The following is a 26,495-nucleotide window of genomic DNA, read 5'->3' as shown; positions in this document are numbered from 1 at the left end:
GATCGGAATCCCGGCCGTGTGCGTAAGGTAAGGCCGGTGGAGTTTGCCTACTAGGCGATCGCCGGATCTCCTTGGGGATTCGAAGCCGAAGAAGGTTCCTACCACTCCACGGCGAATGGACCCCTCCCCGCCCTTCCGGCAACCCCCATCTCCCAGGGTGGTGGGGTCATCATCCGCATCGTCGCGTGCGGCCCCCTCCTCCGCCGCCTCCTGCCCCTCCGGATGACACGCCCGGTCCCCGTTACATCGGCGGGGTCGGCAAATGGGCGGATGTGATGGTGGCGGCTCTGACGCGGGATGAGTCGGGACAGTCCCCAGCCTCCCAGGACGGTTTTCGGAGGCTGTAGAGTGGGTGAAGCTTCGGTGATGCCACGCCCCTCTCTAGTATCGAACGGGCGACTAGCGTCGGCGGAGGGACCTTCTGTGAAAAAAGGAGAAATCAAGAGGTTGAACTTGTTAGAGAAATAAAAAAAAACACCCTCCATCGAATCACAAGAAATCGAATGGGAAAAATTTACGGGACTGATACAGAAATCAATTCTTTCCAATCAATTCAATATAATAATATATAATAATTATTTGATTGGAAAATTAATATCATTTCTCAGACGAGTGCTTACTAAAACATAATGGACAAAACGTTAATCGTGAAGATTACGCCAAAATGAAGAGACGAGCTACAGTTGACGTTTCAAATGGAGCCATACTTATGCAAAACATATTTGGTTCCCAGAATTTGCATGGCGATATTTGGTCATCTCTGCTTCCTCAACTATCTTTAGTTAAATATTTTTGAACAATGAGATTCCACTAGACATAGGAATCTTTCGTATTGGCTTCCCAGCCAGAGGGCCCGGGTTCAAATCCCGGCGTTGTTGAATATTTTTCAGTGGTATCTCGATCCCTAGTTTGCTTTGCTTTGTGGAGGGCACTTTGAGTGCGTTCGCCGTCCGTCGGATGGGACGTTAAGTTGCGGACCCCTTGGCGCCTTTCGTAAATATAACGCTAATACCGACGCCGGGTTTCTCTCCACCCTTCATCATTACCTGTCCATCCCTAATGGTCCAATGACCTCAGCTGTCGGTCACCTCCCTTAAAATACTACTACTACCACCGTTCTGGGCGATATTCTAAAAGCAGCAACATGTTTCCGCTCAGAGCCGGAGACTGTTTCATTGCAGACACTCTCACAGGACACTTAAATGGATAACGCTCTCATGTCACGATGTTTACATATGTCCACACACTTTCAGATCATCCAGCTGGTTTTCTAGGAGGTGCAGATCCTGTCTCCCGTACAGTAATAATCCATTTCCTAATGGTTTTAGCATCAATGAACCCTATCAAGACGAATCAAACTGCCTACGAAAAGCCCTCTGCGTCGCCACCACACTATCACTGTTTGTAAGGAACGTTGCTAAGACAAAGCCTCGATGCTCAAGACCACTGCATGGTAAATTCTAAAATGGACGTTGCTTTTCTCAGCTAACGTTTCTACTCCTACTCTGTTCATTTACCTGTGTGCTCTTTGGTGGTTTTTTTAAAACCAGGGAGTCAATTCTGCTTCACCCAGTAGTATATTATATTGTTTAGTTTCGTTTAGAGGTTGGATGCTTTGGAGCCTTTGCGCATTTTCGGTGGAGTTTTATTTTGAGCAGTATAAGTTTATGTTTGAGTTTTATCAATTTTAGTAGTTTTTCATTCGTTTGTATCGTTCTGCTGAAGTGGGTCAAGAGTTTTATCCATAAGTGCCAAAAGTGGGTCAATAGATAGAGAAATAAGTGTTCACAAGAAGAAACTGTAAAGCAATGAATAATTTTTTTCGGTGAATGGAATTTGTCATCGATGTAAGATTTCAAATTCCCCTTCTCCATCCAACAGTAAATTATTTAATCCTTCAATACCGATGTTTTGTATTTTAATTTCGCCCTTCACAATTTTAAATGTACCTTTTTTATTCATTTTCTTCATGTCCCAATTCTCATTTCAAAGGTTTTCCTTTTCTTCTTCTTCTCCTTGTCTATCAAATCGCCCGAATTTCCTGGGAAAGTTTCCAATGGGAGATCTGAATGTGGGCATATTTTATCTCCGGAATTTTTAGAGGACATTTCAGTGGGACTAGAGATACCACGAGGATCTGGAATGCAATGATTTTATCTTATCCTATACGTTGAACTCCATATCCTATGACGTTGGCCTTACAGGGCTCATCCACCTATATGAACAGTTTCCCATATAAGGGCAACATGATACCCTAACTTCTATCCACTGATGCACCCTCAAACAAGGCCGTTCGCGCTAATAGAAGGGGACTTCTTATCCCGGGAGACACTTGATTTCTACGTCATTGGTATCTTGTTGAAGATACGTCCCCTCTGTACAGGAGAGAGGAACCTCAGACTTTTTCCTAAATCGCTCCTAAGACCAAACTGGTATTTACTAAAATCTCCAATAATCATAGAGAGGAGAATTTAGTTATTTTAAGGTCTCTTGTAGCAGGAAGTAGGATTAATATAAAATGTGTACATAGACTGGTCCATGCTGAGATGAATAAACTGAAATTAGCATCTAAAACTGAGTTCAATGGAGTGTTAAAATTTTCTTTTTTAATTTTGAGATATCCAAAAATTTTACCATTAATGTTATCTATGTATTAATGATGAAATGTTGAAAATAATATAAAACATACCAGGTTTGAATAAAAAGTATAAGTAACAGCTTTTTGCTGATGTATGTGTGAAATGTTTAATTCAGACTAACGGTTAAGTGTACGCATGGTGGCAGATGGTTTTGGCATCGATTCACAGGGTTCATCTTTATCAATACAAATTTTTTGATCCGAAAGATCTGCGCTAAACTCCTCCCAAAGGTCTTGACGGATGAACATAAGTAGAGTCAAGTGTCTGTTTGCAAAGACCTTCTGCAACGGCATCGGAACGATTGCCCAACCCCCTTACAGTCTTTATTTAGTGAAATATTCCCTCAAAGGACACCACCATGCGACAAGTGCCATCAGAGAATCTTGCACACGTACCCTTAAAGACTTCCCGGAATCCGCCGACTAGGGAGCCTTCAAGTCGTGGAAAATCCATTGAAAAATGTGTGTTGACGCTCAAGCAATGTACTTTGAAGACATTTGAGTTATTGCAGCAATGCCATAAAAAATCTATTTTCCGAAATGTTTCCCGATACTTTTTATACAAAACCGGTTAATGCTGATGAAAATTAATTTAAAGTTCAGAAATACCGTCTCCGTCTTTTTGCATAAATTCAAACCGCTATTGAGAAGTGCGAAATTCAGGATTTTCCGGAAAGAAAATAAACATGAAAATTTGAATTTCAATGAGGCATTAAGAAAATGTCTATCAATGAGAATCATATCCAATAGAAATAAAGTAAGTTTATAATAAAACAAATGAGGTAATACTTCAGGATACGCACTCGGAGCGGAACGTATCCAGCATTTATCCTCTTTCCAGTTCTAGTGAACTATTGCTTGAGTATAACAATCTCTAGTTTATTTCCACTCTTGATATTATTAATTCATTAAGTTTTCTCTATAATTCCAAAAAACTTCATATAATCTCATATTTTAGAAATCTTTAGCAATAATGACATGTGATTGTTGTATTTATATATCAGTAAAAATAGGTTTTTGAGCATAAGTAAGAAGAAAAAACCATCCGAGATTCACTAAAATATTTAGCGTAAAATTTATTGTTAAGGTTTATCGTAATCTCAATCTTTATGTGGATGATATGCCACTAATAGAATATATGGAAAGTCAACTTGACTACCGACGAATTTTAAATGCATAATAATATCCGTGCGTTAATTAGAACAGCTTTTCCTAAAAATTTCCATTTTTTTAGCTCATAAGGATAAATATCCTAATATTCCAAAAAAAATTATTTACATTAAAAGGGAATTTTTCATCAGGATACAATCTCATTTTGCGAATATACACCAAAGGATATCCAGAATAAGGCCTCGTTTCTTAGCTAACATATGTTCAATATAAAAGAACTACAACATTTGGCAAGAGAAAAGAGAATTCAAAAGTGCACCTAACTGGAAAGGGAATAGAAAATTAGGGCGGCCTGGGACTAGATTATCCTATGACGTCGGCGAAAAAACTGATTCCCGTTTTAATTGCTCAGCTGTCAGATTATGCTCTAAGCATGAATGTTCCATGAGATCTAAATATTTTATATGCGAAGGTTAATATGCGTTATGCTATGCGTTATGGACGTCAGTTTGCATTTAAAAGGTACGTAGCACCTGACTTATATTGTGCAAGGGACACAAACTGGATTTCTCCCAGATTCCCATATTTACAGTAATCTCATAGATACTTGCGACTGGTATAGAAACCCTGGGATCCCAACTAAAGTTTCTTGGTGAAAGAAGTGAGCATTAGCAAAGGAGGCATCCGAATTAAACACTCCCAAAAATTTGACAAAGGCAAGGTTATGACACTCAGAGATTCGCAACTAGTTTCCCCATCTGAAGTATATAAAAATGAGATCACCGGATTCCTTTCAAAATATTATTTTCGACACGCTGACACACGCCAACTTAATAACGGAAAAAATAACTTCTGTTGCCGTACACCGACCTCAAAGAGACTAGATACAAGTCATTAAGTTTCATTCATAAAATGCTAAGGAATAACAAGCATACTTTCGTTTTTTTTTAACATATGTATACATGTATATAGTATAACCCTCTGATAAATTTCCCGGAATTCTTGTGCTAAAAATACTCCTCCAGTTATACATCAGTTGAGCAACCTTTGTGAAATGCTACAATCTTCACAAGAGATTTATGACGGAGGAGACCTTCCACTTTTTAAAAAGGTGGAGGAAACTTCATGCGCATAAAAAGGGCAGTGATGAAAGAGGGAAAATTTTTGAGAGACCGTAAAGTAGGAGGAGCTCTCGAGATGAGTGAACGCCTCATGAAATATATGGTGCGCAAATAAAGAGATTTCTTAAAGATGGTTTTTACCCTCTTACCCATGTATGTAGAGATGGTTTTCACGCATTTAGCACATGGAAAATTCAAAGTATCTATCGTCGAAAGGAAAAATAATAATATAACCAGTACCCACAACCCTCAAGATGAATTATCGGTGAGAATTCACATCCTCATATTTATTGATCCACCCTATTAAGAAATACTTGCATATTCTCTCATTTCAATGAGTTTTAGTCCGGTTTTGGTGGTGAACTCTCCATAGCACGTGTTAAATAGTAGACTCTAACTCACTGTTAACACTAAACAACATCTGTCAATCTTATGAGGGTTAAGCAAATGCAATATATTTTGAAATAATTTGAGAAGAGTCATTTCCGAGGATTTTACTAATTTTTAGTCTCTGAATTAGTTACTTCTTTCTGTTTTCAACAGGAACTAAGGTGAAACACTGGACTATAAAGGTAAACATTTAATAAATATTTATTTAAACAATACGTGTTGCAAACTTCTACTATTACTTAATATTAGTTGATGAAAAAGTGCCTTTAAATACACGTTTTTAATATTTAATTGGTATAAGCATTTCTTATCTGCTTAAGCTTTTGCTCCATCATTTTAAAACTTTCATCACCCGTCATTTTTCTCACTTTCTACGAGCATTTATAACCACTTGTACTACGGTTGTTTCTGGTTTAAATGCGTAGAATATACATATGTACATATCCTATATAAGGTTGAATTGCCACTCAACGGATGTAAACTATTGATTACATTTTTTTGCAAAGTCTTCTTTACTAATTGGCCAACACCGTGATGATCGAGGAATTAAAAGCAATGTTAAAAACCATAGGAAAAGAACTTTGCCCATTCAGAATTAATACCTAATGATGTATTATTTGATTCATCCTCCTATCATGATACTTTCGCAAAAAAGGAAAATTATAATGATCCTGGTATAGTTCCAATAGATAGCAATCAATTCAGGTCATCAATGAAAGAGGAAAATGTTTGGACATTTTAAACATTCATGTACTCATATTGACTAAAAAAACCATAACCATAAACACAGTAATCAACCCGAAGGTCGGTTTAGTAGGTGATGGCAGAGATCACCCAGTACTAAGCCCTATACGGCTTGTAAAAATTCACACATCAGGGTAGGGGGGGCAGTTCCTTTCCCTGTGCCGGTTATTGTTTCCCAGGAAGACCTGGTACCCGAAAAATCACTTTAGCTTGGGTGGAGCTGCAGGTGCCCAGAGTGCCTTGCCCGGGAATCGGACCCTCCGGTCAGTAGTCAAACGCTCTACCCACTGGACTACCGCGACCCTCATATGTGCAATATTTTAATTTAAAGAAATTTTATGAAAAATGACACACTAAAAATTAGCCTAAAGCAATTTAAAGCTAGTAATGAAGTTCAACTGATTAAAAATTGAAATTCTTCCTTTAGAAGTTAAACAATATGAAAAATCACATTTGTACATAAAACATGAGGTGAAATATTTAATCCAAGTTTTCCAGTGGCAAAACGAGGGTACACAAAGACAAATTTTAAGGTCATATTTTAATAAAAAAATTTTGAGTTACAAGCAAATATGTCATTTTATTTTATTTTTGACAAATGCCAATTCAAATAGAAATGAAATTATTTTCTTGGATAACACAATAGAAAAAATTGCCATCATACCTTTCCTGTAAAAATGGCCCCTCAACCACAGTATATTGAACATTTTATTTAGTATTCATATATTTTAATCCCTTTACCCTCCCTGTTTTAAATATGCTACTTTCTAAATCTTGAGGAATTACGAAAAAACACTACACGTGTACATTCTCACAAAAATTCTTAATCCAAGGGAATAGTTTTAAGCAAAAGTATGCTATTGTAATAGAATAATATTCAGGTGTACCATTACTTAAATAAGTTCTTGTGAAAGACAAAGAAAGAAATAAAATAACCAATCATTATGCGGAAGGAGGAACTTCAATTTTTTCTAGCTATCTATGTCGCTACCCGGAAGGATATCATCAAGAGAAAATTGGCGAGGGTCAAATTGCGCATCTATTCGTCTGGAGCTGCAAATGGAATGATAAGAAAGCGAGGACTAAAATTCAGTTTAAGTGCTTCCACCGTTTTGAGAATGGGGAGATATTGTGAAAGAGTAAGAAAAGAGTTAGGGGTTAATAGCTTCTGCGCGTCACTGATACAATACAAAGAGGATGAGATATATTTTGGATTTCATTCCCTTCTGGAGACGTTATCTCAGTCTCATTTCTTCGCATGAGTTAGTGTTATTTTTAGTCGTTATCGAATTTCGTATATTTGACGCAAAAAAATTTAAATCAAAATGTTGTCATCCTTGCTTTGGAACCAAGATCTACATCTGGATCACACTTGAACCTTACGGCGAACTTGATTAATAAAATGCTTGCAGTTTTCCACACGATATTGTTTTAACGACTTGCATTTTTGATTTCCTGAGATATTTTTAAAGTAATAAAAAGCCATGAGTCACTTGAAAATGATGTGCTTAACTATTTGAAACAATTCGTATTCTTTTTTTACTTAATTTTCTAAATAGGAAAAAATAACTATTATAAACTCTATATATTCTGAATTAGTGACTTCAAAAAGCACGTCAAATAATACCCTCTTACAAAATCTACTAGTCCTAAACTTCATTCACGTAATTAAATGTTAGAACATCACAAATTTTCCCTTGTTATGAAAAACCGTTTTCGAAAAACGTTTCATCGATTGAAATACGATTTTGTTTTGAGTTCGCAAACAATATAGTTGTTCAGATGGATGCCATCGCAATTAATAATTTTGGAGAGAAAAAAGTTGAACTACTACGCTGAATTTGCCCATGAATTCGGAAAAGTGAATTTAGAAAAATTAAACTGCTCACTTGCAATTACAAAATTTATGGATCGAAATCCATTAAGCCATCCTAAAAAAAATCATAATCCGGTAACTAAATAGATAACAAATATATAGAGTTATAGCTGAAAACACCGAATATATCTTTGATTCTAATTAAAAATAAGAAACACTAGATTTTCTACATGGTAACGAATTTGTAATAAACCTTCAAAGTTTAAACTGATCAACTTTTAGTGGCTGACTGGATAAATGATGTGGTCCTCCTCGAAAAATATGTAAAGCAATACTTCTTCGGAGAAGAGACATTTTCTAAAATATAGCATAATGAGAAATACTATAGTGGGAATGGGAATATAGGGCGTATTTATGTGCGTCTGTTTATGTGACTCCTAAATTCACTCTTCTCGGTGGGCATCAGTTTCAACTTAAAATCGCCTGAATTTAAATCAGTGAATGCGGATAATCTCTGGCATCGTTCAAATTCACTCCTTCTCCTACATTAATTTTCATCCTCTCCCACAAAATTTCCACCTTCTTGCCTGACTTCATCAGACAGATTTACGTGAAAGAACATAGTGTACGCGCAAAGAGCAATTCAGGTCTCACATTCAAGTTAAAAAAATATTATGCATCATTCATCATCGTCCAAAGAGTGCCCGATTTTTGATTCTATTCCAATTCACTTGAATGGCAGTTGAATTAAACGAAACTCTGCACGCTGAACCTAATACGCGCTTATAGTTCAGTTTACGTCCCAGGTCTCGGGGTCTTGCATCATTTGACTTCTCAATTTCCCTGCGTGCAAAGGTATTATTTTTTCATCGAGTTCGAAATTTTTACATTCAATTTAGCGGCTAGCTCGTACGTAGTCCATTTGCTCAAGGATAAGAGCATTTCCGTGGCAGTGCCCCTAGAGACCTACCCGATATGCATGTGCCCTTGACACACGCCGCCAAGCACTATGGGTTTTATAACCGGGCATGGTAATTTATTGCAAGGTCTGGTGCTCGATTCATACGACATCACTTGCAGCGTTGGTAATTTAAAAGTCAAAGAAGGCGAAGTAATAACTCGTGCATTATCATGTCGACTGGACACGACCATGAGCGCAATATCATCTTGTACCGTCCAAGGTGCTCAACAAACATTTCGCCTAAATGATAACCGGAGAGGATTCTTGCAGATAAAAAAGTTCTCAGCGTTTTATTTATTTTTTGTGATAACATATGGGGTTTCGTAAAAATGGGAAGGAAGCTGTCTCCTTAAAATAAATTATTAAAAACGTTAACTGTTGATATCCTTATTTTTAATCATTAACTCTTCTTCTCATAAATACATTAGAAGTGTCTGCAATCTCTCACAAGAATAATTAAAATGTCGCATTCCAGTTTTTTGATCAACAAACGGAAAGAGATACCAGTTATTTTTCTGAACCCCACTTCACTTGATTTAAGTGAAGCACTTACATACAACTTTACACGGTATTTACTCAGGGCATTCTCGCTCAGCATATTATGCTAAAGGTCATGCTTTGCTAATTAAGTCTTTTTAATCACATTTAATTTTAAATTTGGACTTTTATGATACTTTACACTGACGTGCTCACACTCACTCATAGTTTTGGTAATATAATTTGTAATCTTATAGGTCAAATTAGTACTGTTAATCCCAAGTTTCTGCAATCATTTTTCAATTAAGCATGCAGAGATTTAGTGTTAGTTATTATTATTATTATTATTATTATTATTAGGTAATCTACCGGTTAAGGTAGGTTTTTGAATGGACATAATAACTATTAGTGTTAGTATCTACTTAAAAATGAATTCAAACAGATGAAGCAACCCATGGTTATGTAAGATTCTAGCGGAGTCAAATGGACTCCGCTAAAATCAACTTGCCCTAAATTATGTATGTGGCAAGGTTGAGTACACATTCTTGCGTGAAATTTGATTTAAAATGCAAATAATTTCAGACATTACGCTGAGAACACTTAGCTTCTATGTGAAAGTTCACATTCTTCCATGAATGCAAGCTTGCAATTCCGTATATAGCCATAAAAGTTATATCGTGCATGGTTTTGCGGTCGGCAAACTATCAGAAAGTCGGTATGTACCCCAGCCAAAGTCTTGAGGCATTGGAAACCAATATGACAAAGGAAACAAGGAGATTACCAAGCCACGTAAGGTTACTTTGAATAGATTGCCGAAGAATGTGGCAAGGTTGAGTACACATTCGCTGGTAATTTACGGTAGAGGACTACGAAGGGTAAATATTAGAGGGGGCCTTTTTCTTAGAGCTATACTTCTTGGTCATCATCTAGTATTCAAAGTTTATTTATATTTCAATGACAAATTTTTGTACTAGCTTGTATAATATTGTGGATATAGTAGTTGTTGCATATAAATGATGGAAAAAATTATACTTTCCACATTCATAAGTTTGAAATTATTTTTTAAACATATTTTCTTTTCCGTTAGCATTTTGTGCACAGGAACACATCATAACACATACATGTGAGGCAAATCTCTACTAATCATATGTACTCATAGAACCGAATGTGAAACATAAATTATGCATATAAAGTAAAACCAAACTTTTTTGGTGAAAAATATACCATTAGTTTCAGTGGGGGCCAATGACATGGGATAGTTCGTAGCGACCTTAAAATTCACCGCGTTCTCTCGGGTTGCTATTCAAACCACTAAGCAACTTATTATTTTTTATATTTATTGTTGACTCAAATTACTTATTTCCTATATTTTACACTTTTCCTTCTACTACTGTCTATTGCATCCATCGTGGCCTTCAATAAGCTACTATTCCTTCAAATACAATAATTATATTTTTCTCATTTCACCGCAGTGTACAGTTATAGGGCAAAAAAACGATCAATAAACAGCATCAATTTATTTCTATTCGAAATTTTATCTGCGTCAGTTATTTATAATATTTATGTAAAGCCGAACGGCACACCAGAGAAAGATTAATGTAGTCGCCATAACTTTGAATGCACCGCAAGAATATTTTAAGAGTTTTGTAATATAATATGTAAATGTGTGAGAATTAGTTTAAATGTCCTTGCGGTTCTATCTAAGGGATTATTTCATATGTATTTGTACTAAAATATTAATTTATTTAAAAATAGTTATGCGATGATTTAAGCCATATTATTAGCTTTAAAACTACTTGAACTGTTACTTCTTCGAATGGTTCCATGGTAAAGGCGAAACAAAACACTTTTATTCCTCAAATTCACAAATTCATTTTCATTTCCATTTCTACGACAACCGTTTTAACATAAATGTAAAAACAAGTCAACATATGTTATATTCAAAATTATATAAACTGTTAGGGAGAAAAGTCAACCAGCTCTTCTTCCGAATACTCTGGAATAAAAGGTATACATATTCATCTGATAATGCTGCAAATGTTTTTGGCATGGAACCCCAATATCGTGGAATTGGAAAATAAAGACAAATTCGTGGATGTGAAATGTTTTCACCTGTTTGTGCCTTTGTCTATACAGTTTTTCGTATCAATGTGTTAAATCTCGACTTTTATGTGAAATAACTTATGCTATAATGCAAGAGAATAAAAAATATTTTACGTTGATGCAAATTCAAAAGACTCCAAAATGCGGAAAACACGAGATGGTGCGATGAGCGTTGGGAGGGAGATTGCCCACTCTCGGCTTGCATGCTAAGTGGAGACCGGGGCACTAATTCCGAATCGCGGGATGCACCCAGCAACATCTTAAGATGTTAGGATTTCCCGTGCATAGTTTAAGGACGGGAAATGAAGGGTGACCCAAAGTAGGCCACCCGCAATGACCTTGCTACTGGGGCACGATTCAAATGGATGCGCCGCAGTGTGAGGGGTTTGTGGGGATACTGTGGAAATGTGGAATAAGGGAGTCTAGAGAAACCACGGAGAGGGAGATTAAACGGTACGGAGGGGTAAAGACGAGGGCCACACCACCCGAGTGCAGGATGTTGGAGTCGCAAATGGGAGAGTATTAGAGGCACATTAAACCCTGGAAAAGTTATCCATTTGCCAAAGCACCGCAAGAATAACGCTTCTTGAGAATACCTAAGGGAGTTGTGTATATAACTATATATATATATATATCTACATATAAAAAAATATATATGTATCTTCATATATATATATATATATATATATATATATATATATATATATATATATATATATATATATATAAACCATGACTGGAATCAAGGAAGAAATTCGTATACTATTCGTACGACTTTCATATACATATATAGTATAAGCAGAAGACCAGAAGAGGATAGGACCATATGGAGAACTCTACGGCTAAGAAGAAATAGATGGATTGGACACACATAGAGGCACAAAGGATTGATTAGCAATATATTAGGAGGTAAAAAAGAAGGGATGATTCCACGAGGAAGGCCAAGCTACATAGGACAAATTAAGAAAGACGTAAAACAGAGAGAGGTTATTGAGGATTATGGTCATTACCATCAAATAGAGTGGAATGGAGGGCTCCAGTAATCCAATCCTAGGATGAAAATACTGATGATTTTATATGTGTGTGCATACATACACACACACACACACACACACATACATATATATATATATATATATATATATATATATATATATATATATATATATATATATATATATATATATACATATTCAAACACGAAATCCCGCCAAACGGCGAATAAATACTCATATATACAGAAACAGATATAAGGAAAAGGGATAGGAACACATATAAAGGACGAACACAATAGAGGTGGGGAAGGCGGAATCGAACGGATCACAAGAGTAAAAATATTTCCTCAACCGGGACTCGAACACCGGATCTTTCCACTTGCCGGGCGGATGCTCTTAACCAGTTAAGAGCATCCGCCCGGCAAGTGGAAAGATCCGGTGTTCGAGTCCCGGTTGAGGAAATATTTTTACTCTTGTGATCCGTTCGATTCCGCCTTCCCCACCTCTATTGTGTTCGTCCTTTATATGTGTTCCTATCCCTTTTCCTTATATCTGTTTCTGTATATATGAGTATTTATTCGCCGTTTGGCGGGATTTCGTGTTTGAATATGTATTTGGCCAATGCGGCTCATCTCTTTCTTCTGGCTATGCGTGCCACGAAACGCACTGTTCTTTTCCTGTATGATGTTGTATGAATTCTAACCCACTGTCCTTTCCTTTCCTTGTGTATTGTCTATTTCTCCTTTGGTGGGTGAAACAGCCCCCTGACGCCATCTCTTGGCTGAAAGAATCGGGGCGCTTGGCGACATATTAGACCCACGGATCTCAGGGTAAATTGACTATCCTCGATAGCTCAAGTGGTTAAGAGCATCCGCCCGGCAAGTGGAAAGATCCGGTGTTCGAGTCCCGGTTGAGGAAATATTTTTACTCTTGTGATCCGTTCGATTCCGCCTTCCCCACCTCTATTGTGTTCGTCCTTTATATGTGTTCCTATCCCTTTTCCTTATATCTGTTTCTGTATATATGAGTATTTATTCGCCGTTTGGCGGGATTTCGTGTTTGAATATGTATTTGGCCAATGCGGCTCATCTCTTTCTTCTGGCTATGCGTGCCACGAAACGCACTGTTCTTTTCCTGTATGATGTTGTATGAATTCTAACCCACTGTCCTTTCCTTTCCTTGTGTATTGTCTATTTCTCCTTTGGTGGGTGAAACAGCCCCCTGACGCCATCTCTTGGCTGAAAGAATCGGGGCGCTTGGCGACATATTAGACCCACGGATCTCAGGGTAAATTGACTATCCTCGATAGCTCAAGTGGTTAAGAGCATCCGCCCGGCAAGTGGAAAGATCCGGTGTTCGAGTCCCGGTTGAGGAAATATTTTTACTCTTGTGATCCGTTCGATTCCGCCTTCCCCACCTCTATTGTGTTCGTCCTTTATATGTGTTCCTATCCCTTTTCCTTATATATATATATATATATATATATGTATATACGATTCTTATATACGATACACCTTTCCGATTAGCCATCTATCGATAAGAAAAAGCATTTTTACGATTTAAACTGATATAATTGATGAGTGACTGAATTTACGTAATTATTAAACATTCATTACTTGTTTCAGGTAACAAACAAATGATCTCATTAGGTAACATTGAGTGTGTGTGAAGGCCATAGCCACACCTCGCTGGACGAAATAATGTTAAACTTAAATTTTTATCCATTTTAAAACGCAAAATTACAATTTAGTATAAAATGATAAGTTATTTAAAACCAAAATTATTTAATTATGCGAAGTTATCAATCCGAAGGTCGATTTGACCGGTGAGGTTAGAGCTCATCTAGTACATGTACTAAGCCGAACAGTGAGTGAAATTCACTCGTAAGGGTAAGAGGACCAGCTCCTCTTCATTTGAAGCCTACCTCCTTTAAGCCCAATGTAGTTGTAGTTGAGTGGAAATGTCACTTGATAGAGGCGTGCCCAGGAAACGAACCCGGACCCTCTGATCAGTAGTCCAACGCTCTGTCATCAGGGATACGTATATCTCGTCCCCCAATGCATTATTCACTTTTTCATATTGGAAAAATAGAATAAAAATTCATAGCTGCCCATAGGTAGATCAAAATTAACCCTCTAAGTATTTTAAAATAGTGTACGTCGATTATCAACAATATCTAAATTTATAAAACGGCAAAAATAATTTGTATTCCTTAACCATTTAATCGGTCATGTGAATTACACCTTTCGCTGGGTATAGTATTTTTGCGTCTATTACGAGGGAAATATAAAAGAAATAAATTACAATCTATATATATAAAGGAGAGTGTTTGTTTGTATGTATGTAATTTGTTTACTTTTTTGCTGTCATAGAAACAGCATTTTTCCAACTATGCCAGCAGGATACTTTTGCAAGAACACTATTGTATTCAGAATTGCCGAGATATTATACGTGGAATACATCAAGGAAAGTCTTTTGTAGAAGAAAATGGGCAACTTTGATCCTGAGAATAATATTTATTCATGTGACGCATTGGGCCGAGTCTACACAGTCCATCCTAACAACGCTGAATGTTATTTGTTAAGAATGCTTCTACATACCATTAGAGGACCTCGCTCATTTGCAGAATTAAGAGCGGTAAACGGAGAAATATGTGAGACATTCAGAGAAGCTTGCCAGAATTTAGGGTTGCTAGAAGGAGATCAACACTGGGATGACTCACTGCGAGAGGCCAGTTTGATTTCTCTTCCAGGACAAATCCGAATTTTGTTTGCCATGATAATAACCTCCTGTAATCCATCTAACCCAAAAGCAATATGGGAAAAATATAAAGAATCAATGAGTGAGGATATACTGGCTAAAGTTCGAAGTGAAAATCCTATATTGGATATTACGTTTAACTCCGACATTTTTAATAAAACTTTGATTATTTTGGAGGAAAAGTGTATCACCATGGTTAACAAGACTTTAGTGGAACTCGGTCTTTTTGCACCTGTACAAGATCAACAGGGTGTATTTTATCCAGATTATATACGTGAAACTAGCTACAATGTCTTAGACTTAGAAGCATACATCGCTGATAAAAAGCCACTTCTTAATGAAGATCAGAAATTCGCGTACGAAACAATAATGGATCAAGTAGATAAACAAGAAGGAGGTATCATTTTTCTTGATACTGCTGGTGGCACGGGAAAAACATTTTTGATTAATTTAGTTCTCGCTGAAATCAGGGTTCATGGAGAAATTGCTCTAGCCGTTGCATCTTCAGGTATTGCAGCGACATTAATGGAAGGAGGAAGAACAGCCCACTCTGCCCTTAAGTTGCCCCTTAATATTTCCCGACAAGAAAATGCCACATGTCATATAAATAAAACAAGCTAGCAGGCACAAGTTCTTATAGAATGTAAATTGATAGTATGGGATGAGTGTACGATGGCTCATAAAAAATCTCTTGAGGCCCTCAACGCAACACTTCAAGATCTTAGAGGAAACTGCAGTTTAATGGGAGGAGCTCTGGTACTCCTGTGTGGAGACTTCCGTCAAACTCTGCCTGTCATTCCAAAATCGACTCCAGCCGATGAAATTTATGCCTGTTTAAAACATTCTCTTCTATGGAATCATGTCCAAGAAATTAGCCTTAAACAAAACATGCGAATCCTCTTAAGAGATGGGAATGTTCAAAATTTTGCAAATAAACTTTTGGAGATTGGAGAAGATAGATTAGTTATTGAAGCATCTGGTATGATAAAATTGTCATCAGATTTATGTGTATCGGTGAAAACTGTCCGCGATATGATACGAGCAGTCTATCCTAACGTTAATCAAAATTATAAAAATTTAGAATGGTTGCGAGAAAGAGCCATTCTTGCTCCTAAGAACGATTATGTTATTGAAATTAACAAGGAGATACTAGCCATGCTGCCAGGAGACGTGATTGAATATAAATCGGTTGATACCATAGTGGATGCTGACGAAGCCGTCAATTATCCAACGGAATTCCTAAATTCACTTGATCCAGCTGGATTGCCACAACATTGCCTAATACTTAAAGTAGGATCTCCAATCATTTTATTGCGAAATTTAGATCCACCAAAACTCTGCAATGGGACACGATTGTGTGTGACAAAATTAATGAAAAATATAATCCAGGCAGTCATTTTAACTGGAAAAGGTGAAATAATTTTTATTCCACGGATACCTCTAATCCCAACTGATCTTCCCTTCAACTTTAAAAGATTACAGTTTCCAGTCCGGCTAGCTTTTTCAATTACCATTGATAAATCACAGGGACAGTCTTTTAAGTTTTGTGGTTTTGATCTAAGATCGCCATGTTTTAGCCACGGGCAACTTTATGTTGCTTGCTCCAGAGTAGGTTCGCCTAAAAATTTATATATTCTTTCTCCTGGATATGAAACAAAAAATGTAGTTTATAAACAGGTGTTAAATAAAAAAGATTCTTAAATTTGTATGAAGTAGTGTATAATTGTACTTTATAATTTGTTGTTTTCATTTATGTAGTATATTTATATTATTGTTTCTCCCTAACCCGTGCAAAGCCGGGCATTCAGCTAGTATATATATATATATATATATATATATATATATATATATATATGTATATATATAAAAATGCACAAAAAGTTGTCATAAAGTTATTAATTTAGGCATGGAATGAGCAAAAGCGTATTTTTCAAGGCTTAATGAAGGAAGTATTTTGATGGTTCCACAATTATGAAAGGTACTTGACCTCAAAAGCACAATAGGTACCGTTCAACATGAAAGCTTAATTACCTATCCATTTACCTATTCAATTTTCACATTTCCAAAACAAGCATTTCTCTTTATCCCCCGAAACGTACGCCATCATACTAATTATCGCTGAATATTCCAGCTTTTTCAGACTTTTTTGACATCATGCCCATTTATTTCTCTCTTTCCTCATTAAATCAAACAATGTCTTTTATCTTTTTACCTATGAAATTCTTTTTTTTCCCCATACCATTTCATATTGTTCACCGAAGTTCGTTCAACATAAAGATCGTATTTTGGGATAGGTAGAGTTCATATGAATTTAGTCAATAATATTTCGTTTACTTTTGCGACCAAAACATCCATAACTAATTATTAATTATGTGGACATTTTTTTAAAACAATATACTTACGACAATTAAAACGATTGTTTGCTGTCTCTTCTAAATTTTTTTAGCGCCATTTCCGAATTTTTTTTAAATAAAATTTTCCGCTGTCATCGAGGACAATTTTACGTGAGCAAGGAAACAACATTACGAATGGATAATCATCTCATAATTGAGAAAAATCAACGAAAACGTGCAATTTTTAATGCCTTTATCATGCAACGTAGCTTTGCATGGATTAAAAGCTTTTTTCACACTTATCCACTTGCCTCATAAACCTCTTAAAATAAAAACTGATTAGAAGCTTTCGAGGCAGGGGTATAGGAGAGCAAGAGAAAAAATAGAAAAGACGGAAAGAAAAACAAGATAAAATATGAGAAAAAGAAAGTCTGATAGAAGGTTTATGTAGACGGTAGGAAAAATAAAAGCAAAAATCTTCCCTATAGGATAGTCTAATTTTCTACTTGAGGCATTCCATGCTATAAGGATATTAGGACAGGACAAAGTCGAGAGATTCTTGCTGCACCTTATAAATGAAACTGGAATTTCTTGGAATTTATACCAAACATTTTTATTATACTACATTTATTTTGAATATATTATGAACATTTATGGATGCAATCTCAAGGTGATATTAATGGAAAAAATTCTCCTTTTCTCTCCGTCAGAACTCGTTGGGGGGAAAAAACTTCCGGACACAAGACAGAAGTAAAGATTTTTTTACATCTCAAAGGACAAACAAAAAATACTATAATTTTCAGTCAAAGTAACCCATATTTACGCATATAGAAGAAAAACGTTCCCTATAATCGTTTCAAGAAGCCCATTAGAGGAGGGAGGCTTGTGAAATCAATTCGCCCATGCCCTTTCAAGCGAGATGCTGGAGGGGGAAATGACAAAGTTCCGCTGGGTGCTTGACGTCTCTTTTCCTCAAGTGCGATGGGAATTTTACGCGCCGTAATGCAATATAATCGGACGGATGGTGGGGAGAGGGGCAGAGGCTTTGAGAGGGCGGTAGAATGGAGACTCGGCGCCCGCCGAAGCTCACTTGTTATGCGAGTCAGAGGGGCGGAGAGTTTCGAGGAGCAAGAAATCTCGCCCGCTGGGGTGCCGTGATTGAAGGCCGCCTCGAAGAGGGAAGGACGAACGCTAAGGGATGGAAGTCGACAGCGCTCGCCGGAGTTTTATTGGCAAAAGGCACATTTCTTACTTTCAAGGATGATAGAACCCGGAACAAATAGGATAAAAAACTTGCAAAGACATAACTAATCATGTATCTTTCTATTAGATTTGTTTTAAATAATACTAGTCCACAGGTTTTATTGTCTATGTCCGGAAAAACAAACAGAACGGTTTACAATTTACTTTCATCTCACATACAATACCAAGTTAGATATTCATATATTCATGCAATTTAATGCGCGGAACTTTATAAAGAAAAAAATAGAAAATTAAGTATCAACACTAATTGTTTTCAAACCATATTTACAAAAACGGGAGATATGTGTCATTATTTTCCTTAAAATATTGTATTTGGATTCAAATCTAGTCCTTCCTGTAAATTACACTGGAGGTTTTTCAGCATCGTAACTAATTTTAATTGCTGCCTCAATTACTGTTACTGAGTCACCGATATTTCTGCATCACGGTAAAAACTAATAACGGGTTGTTGCAATCATTATTATGTATCATTATTTCTTATGAAATCCACAATTTACAATATTTTAGAAGCATTACTAAGGAATTTATTAACTCACTGCACCTTGAGTATAATTTACATATTTGCTTATTTTTGCATTGTGCATGTCTATTGTACTGCGTATATTGTGCATTTACATTATGGGTTTATTAAATAAAACAGTTTCTGGGGTCACCTGGTGGAAAATCTTCATATTGAACTTAAAATTAAACCACTTGGCTTTTCCACATAGAAAAAAATTCTTATTTACTACCTTGGTTTCACTATGGAATAACATCAGCAGGTAAAAATACCTTAACTGATGATGTTATACCATAGCGAAACCTAGGTAGTAAATACAAATTTTTTTCTATGTGGAAAAGCCAAGTGGTTTAATTTTAAGTTCATGTTGTGGGTTTGTATTATGAACCTCCAAAAGAGGTAGGCATTACTACGCCAGAAACTGGTGCAGGGTTACATTCATCGTACCTATTTTTACTGAACTGAAAATCTCTGGTTTTATTTAGTCGTAATTTGAGTTAAATCATGGGGTGAAACCAGGTAGATTAATATCAGTATGGGTGTCACATGTGTCAATAGGTACATATTTTTAAAAATAATGTAGGGAAAAGGTGAGTGTAATGATTGTATTTGGAAATGAGCCCCTCTTATATAGGAAAAAGTCTTCTTCCTTCCATTGAAAAAGGTGTTTGTGGTACCAAAAAAGTTTTTAAAAATATTGAGTGCCTTTTTTTGTGTTTTTAAGTTTTATGTGCTATCTTCTCGCTTATGATTAACTTAATGCACAATTTTTTCATATTTTTTTGCGAATGACATGTACATACGTGTGCATGCACATGTCTGTAGTATGTATACACATACATTTAAATACACTATATATATATGTATATACTCGTATACACACATGTATAATGTATATTCTCAAAGGCAAGCATTTTGTTCATTATTCTTTTATCAGTGATAGTTTTAAAGCATAGCCTTAGCAAAATTTTAAGGACGATTCCGTGAATTCCATGAAATTTTCGTGAATAAATGTCTGTACATACGTATTTGCGTGCAAAAAAAATTATATATATATATATATATATATATATATATATATATATATATATATATATATGTGTGTGTGTGTGTGTGTGTGTGTGTGTGTGTGTGTGTGTGTGTGTGTGTGTTTGTGGGTCGCGGTAGTCCAGTGGGTAGAGCGTTGGACTGCTGACCGGAGATTCCCCGGGTCCGATTCCCGGACAAGGCACTCTGCAGCTCCACCCAAGCCATGTGATTTTTCAGGTACCAGATCTTCCTGGGAAGCCATAACCGGCACAGGGAAAGGAACTGGCCCCCCTACCCTGATGTGTAAATTTCACACGCCGTCGGGCTTAGTACTGGGTGAACTCTACCATCACCTACCAAACCGGCCTTCGGGTTGATTACTGTGTTTATGGTTTTTTTAATATATAATATATATATATATATATATATATATATATATATATATTTCAAATATATACATATATATTTTATATATAAATATATATATATACACATATATTTACACACATGCACATTTTTAGTCCCTTAATACAATAACTACACACTATAAAATGAGCTCCTTCCCATTGTTTTTTTTTGCTTTGAAACAAACCATATTCGAGTTATTTCAAATGTGCGGGGCGGTTAGGTGCCCAGAAAGCCGTTTTTGGAACACACAGACGTCATTAAAATCCCCGGAACTATTTTCCTGGGAACTTGGGACGCCTGAGCAGCTTAGTAGGGAGCTCCCCACACATTTCTTCAACCATATTTCGACCATATCAACGATCCCCCCTCTTCCCCATGTCACACTATCTCACGCCACGTCTGGCCTCTCTCCCGCCTTGGACTGAGACGTAATATACGTGCAACATCCTTTCGTAGACGGGTAACGAGATAGAGAGAGGAGACGGGTAAACGCCAAGAAAGAAGTTGTCTTGGTGACGGTCAAACAATGGGATGGCCAAGGACACCCTTTAGCCCAAGAGACAGAGGGAGATGAAGATGTAGAGGAGGAGCTCTTTCATTTATTTTTACTCCATTAGGCCATGGAAACCACGCAAAAAGTAAACTAGGTACGCCCACGTAAAAAAAAATTGACTACGTGGCTATCTATCCTCCGGGTACGGCTACAGTTTTATTAATTGCTTTGCAAAAATTGTCATAGAAATATTGCACTTCGCTCAACCATCATTCAGAAACCACGTCTAAAATACTATTATCGTGATATTATTTTTGCTCTTCGTCTCTTATTTTCTTGAACAGTTTACCCGGAACTGATTAATTAGAGCATGGATTTACACTTCTTCAGTACTTTGTTTGTTGTGACTTGTGCAGAAGGATATACTATCTTTACACATCGGAGTGTAATGAAATTATTGACTTTGTATTTCTACACTTTTTTAATTACATAATTACACTTTTATTATTATTCTATTACACTATTGATGTTAATGCAATCAAGAAGTGAATAGTGTAAAAGTTAATATTGTTTCATTTTCTTCTTGGTTACAGTGTTATGTAAATGGTGTTTGGAGGCTTAATGTTTGCTTAACGTTACTACCTTGTTTGTTTTAATACTATTGGCTCTCTAGATAAGCACAAGATGTACACTAAGTAATCAAATAAACTTAAGTCTACTCTAAATTACAAGAAACCTCAGAATGAACAAGGTGTTCACCATTAAGTACATCAGATTGCGTAATTTATTTTTAATATCCTAGTAGAACCATAAGTTTATCGTCTTTATCAAAACGTTGAGAATCATCAAAAAATCACTAAAATATTAAACTGTTGTTGAGAAGACATTTGAAAGGCCGATACAATCGCATCCAGCTAACGGCTGATGACAAAGTTCGCTAAAACAGAGAAACAATAGCAGTTTCTATATCTCCAGAGTGAGAAAATATTTTATCCAGGCGCCATACCTTTGAAGCTCCCTAACAAGAAAAAATACTTGATAAAATATGTGAACACGTGTGAATATTGTACGTATATATGCACTGATTTAGCGCCACACTGGACCTCTTAGTGTGAAAAATATTTTTCACAGTATCATTAAACAGGTTTTTGTTAAAACTCCAAATTTGTAGGCAATTAAAAAGTCACCAAAGTTATTCATAAGATGAAATTTGAAATATCTGCATGTTGAATATATTTAAGAATCAAAGCTTAGCTTGATATTTCAATGATGATAAACAAATTGAACCCTGAATGAACGACGTTCTTAGGATTTATTCGTTAAAAAATCTACCACCACAATATAAAAATACTGAAAGTTAAGACAATGGGTCAGAGGACAACGCGGCAATGCTGACAATATACGAGGACTTCGTCGGATATAACCTCGACGGACGACCTTGGGTGTTCCGTTTATCCAACCCTCCTTTCACAATTGAAGTGGTATTTGCAGGTCAGATGGCAGGGGACAACACACCATTTCCCTTTGAGAGGAAAAATAAATTAAACTCTCCACGAAAGTAAAAAATCTTAAACTTTCACAAAAATATGGGTTAAATCCGTGTTGATCAGATATTATTGAGAATACCTTGCGTATTAAGTAAGCCCACTTCACACACCGTTCCTTAAAAAAACTGTTCTAGAGCAACGCGGATTTGTTCTCAAAAGACGTCTAGGAATATATAGAGGAGAAGTAGCATCAGCAAAGGATGTCGAAGAATTATTTTGGGATTCACTACTACCCCAGGAAAATTGGCAGTCCTCTAGAAAATCCGTGAAATAGCGGAGGATAGAAAGAAAGATAAGGAAAGGGGAACAGCGTGTCAAATCGATACGGTGGCGAAGATATTTTCGGCAAAATGGAAAAGGCGAAGAATACGTCCAAAAACACAGCTCCACCTTCCAAAAGTACAGAGAGAGAGGCTGATTTGATGGCATCGTAATAAAAACATATGGTGGTAAAAACCAGCTAAAACTGTACGAACACAAATGAGATTTTACCTCCAAGCATTTCATCCCCATTTAAACGTCTACACCTTTAATATCCATCTCGTAAATCAATATAATTTAATTTTGGTACAAAATTTATTTTCTGACTTTTCCACATTTATGTCATAGTTTATCAATAAAATTTTTTGTGAACACGTAAAATTTCATCGTTTTGCTCCAATCTGCGATTCCCGGCTTCATATATTTAATCTAAAAGGTTGTTTGACTACACTACTAAATTATTTCCTACCAAACTCCAATTCCCTGGCAACCAAATGACTCACATTTATTACATTCTCTTTATTGACCAACGTACTTTTCCGATGATCTCAATTATTAAAATGTTGCTTATTTTTTCCTTCTGTTATGTTCAGAGCACATCAATATGCTTTAAAGACTGTGAAAACCATGTTCTTTTGTGCATGGTTTTCCAAATAAAGTTTACCTCTTTTATTTTCTGTATATATATATATATATATATATATATATATATATATATATATATATATATATATATATATATATTTTTTTTTTTTTTTTTTTTTTAAGTAATCTACCGGTTAAGGTAGGTTTTTGGACTGACACAACTACCAAACAAATATTTTATTACTCCTAACAAAACACAAAATCAATCATCCTACTCTATATCAGGTCCCTCTTCATCTCTGAGTACTTCCTTCCTCCCTTCATCCCGTCCAACAACCCTATCCTGTTCCTTCCCTTTCCTATTTTGCCCAACATTCTACCCTCTATCACAGTCTTCAACATCCCACTGCCGGTCAACACCCCCTTCATCCACTTTTCCTGCCTCCATAGGATTGCTCCCAACAAACCCCTCTCTTCGCCCACCATACCAAGTACTTCCTCATTTGTTTTCTTCTCTGTCCATTTCACCTTCTCCATTCTTCTCCACACCCACATTTCAAAAGCCTCCAATCTACGTCTATCCTCCTGCTTCAATGACCACGTTTCCGCTCCGTACATAGCTACGCTCCATATCAAAGTTTTTACGAGTCTTTTCTTAACATCCTTACTCAAAGTCCCTGTCATCAACTCCCTCCCCCTTGTGAAAGCCTCTTTGCCTAGCGCAATTCTTCTCCTTACGTCCCTACTACTTTGACCGTGTTGGTCCAAAACACTACCGAGATACGTAAACTGTTCTACCTGCTCTAGCTTTTGCCCTCCTATTTTAATGTTAAGCTTGGCCTTTTTCTTTCTAGAAAATCGCATAACCTTTGTTTTATTAATATTGATTCTCATCCCATACCTGTCGCACGGAATTTCCAATTCACTAAGCAATGCTTGCAGCCCCTTGGCTGACTGACAAACTAAAGCTTGGTCATCAGCAAACCTAACTGATTTTACGAATTCCCCGCCCACTTTCATTCCTACCTCGAGTTCTTCCCATGCCTCTTTGATCATTTCTTCTGCGTACAGGTTGAACAGCAACGGTGATAATGGGCAACCCTGCCTTACACCCCTTCCTAGCACTGCCCATCCTGACTCCCCGTTTCCCACCCTCACCTGAGCAGTCTGAGACATGTACAGGTTGCGGATTAGCCTCCTTTCCCTCCAATCTATTCCTATTTTCTGCAATATACTCATTAGTTTTTCCCAATTTACTCTATCAAACGCTTTTTCGAAATCTACGAAACAGGCAAATACCTCCTGGTTGTGTTCTATATTCCTCTCGATTAATAATCTCATTACTGCAATGGCATCACGCGTACCTCTCCCCTTCCTAAACCCAAACTGATCATCCCCTAAGTAATCATTTTCCCTACTCTCTATCCTTTTGTTTATGATCCTGAGAACAACCTTAGCTGCGTGGGATATCAAACTAATTGTCCTATAGTCCTCACATGACGTGGCCTTTACCTTTTTCGGAATAGGAACTAAAACTGATCTCACAAAGTCTTCCGGCCAGATTCCCTCCTCATAAATACTACGGATCAGCCCATATAGCCTCTTCCTCCCACATTTTCCCAAGCATTTCAAAAGTTCCACGGGAATGTTATCTACCCCCACGGCCTTATTTAGTTTCATCTCCCTTAATGCCCTTTCTATCTCATTGTCTAGTATGCCTGGACCTAAGCTATCTTCCTCTACGTCATGTTCCTTTTCAATGTCTAACTTTGTTGGTCTAAGCTCTTTACTATACAGGTCTTCTACATATTCCTTCCATCTCTCTTGGATCTTTCCTGCGTCAACTATTACCTTACCGGCCTTATCTCTAACTGCTATCGTTGATCTCCCTTTCTTACTTCCCGATAAAGATTTAACTATGCTGTAAAGCGCACCGATTTCCCCCTTTCTCTGCAGACTTTCCATATTCTCGCACTGCGTCTTCCACCATGCTTCCTTTGCTTTATTTGTTGCCCGCCTCAATTTATTGTTCAATTCTTTGTACTTCATTTTGCCTAATTCTGTATTTATATTCTTCCATTTTCGCCGCTCATCCATTTTTGTAATCATCTCATCCGTGATCCATGGTTTACGAGTCCTTTTAGCGTTAACGGTTCCAATAGTGTCTTTTGCCGCTTTAGACAACCCTTTTTTGATACATTCCCATTTTTCTTCAATAGTACTTAGCTCTTTACCGTCCTCCATGATTTTCTCTACCGCCTGTTTGTATTCCTTTCTTTTCAACCCATTTAATGCTTCTACATTCCATTTTCTAACTCGCCGCCCCTGCCTTATCTTTTTAAAACGTACGCTACATTTCATAACAACTAAATTGTGGTCTGAGTCCGCATCCGCTCCCGGGAAGCTGTGGGAATTTATCACACTGTTCCTAAACCTGTGTCTAACCAGGATATAATCTAGCTGATATCTTCCCGAGTCACCTGGCATTTTCCATGTATACCTGCGTCTTTTGTGGTGTCTGAACCAAGTGTTGGTGATAACTAACCCCTGTCTCCTGCAGAACTCAACTGCTTTCTCCCCGCGGTCATTCCTCGTGCCTAAACCGTAGTCCCCCACCTCATCACCATCTCTTCCTTCGCCTACTGTCGCATTCCAATCCCCCATCACTATCAAATGTTTCCCTGCAGGAACACATGCAATCATGTCCTCTAACTGATCGTATATCCTATCGACCTCTTCTTCCTTATGGTTGCTCGGTGGCATGTATACCTGGATAATAACTAAGTTCGTCGGTTCTGCTTTTATCTCCACTAGTAGTATTCTATCCGTTACCTGCTCTATGTTGACTACGCTTCTTCCTACCTCTTCATTTAATACTATGGCGACCCCTCGTTGGCTCTCGTCCCCACCGCTGTATATTATTCTATACTTATCACTCCAGTAATCCCCGCTATCTTTCCAT

General features: G+C 36.9%; 1 long non-coding RNA gene across 1 annotated transcript in view; it reads right to left on the bottom strand.

Moving 5' to 3' along the window:
* Positions 1-330: 330 nt before the first annotated feature.
* The window catches only part of LOC139697532 (uncharacterized), a 225,495-nt gene continuing 199,330 nt past the window's right edge, over positions 331-26,495 (bottom strand). The window contains exon 3 of the long non-coding RNA XR_011702788.1: positions 331-421. This is a non-coding gene — a long non-coding RNA (uncharacterized lncRNA). The remainder of the gene's footprint in view (positions 422-26,495) is intronic.

The sequence above is a fragment of the Hetaerina americana genome, unplaced genomic scaffold (assembly GCF_022747635.1).
Source record: "Hetaerina americana unplaced genomic scaffold, ioHetAmer1.1.p SCAF_8, whole genome shotgun sequence".
Lineage (NCBI taxonomy): Eukaryota > Metazoa > Arthropoda > Insecta > Odonata > Calopterygidae > Hetaerina > Hetaerina americana.
Note: the sequence above shows the minus strand (reverse complement) of the source record. Positions and strands in the feature narration are given on the sequence as shown.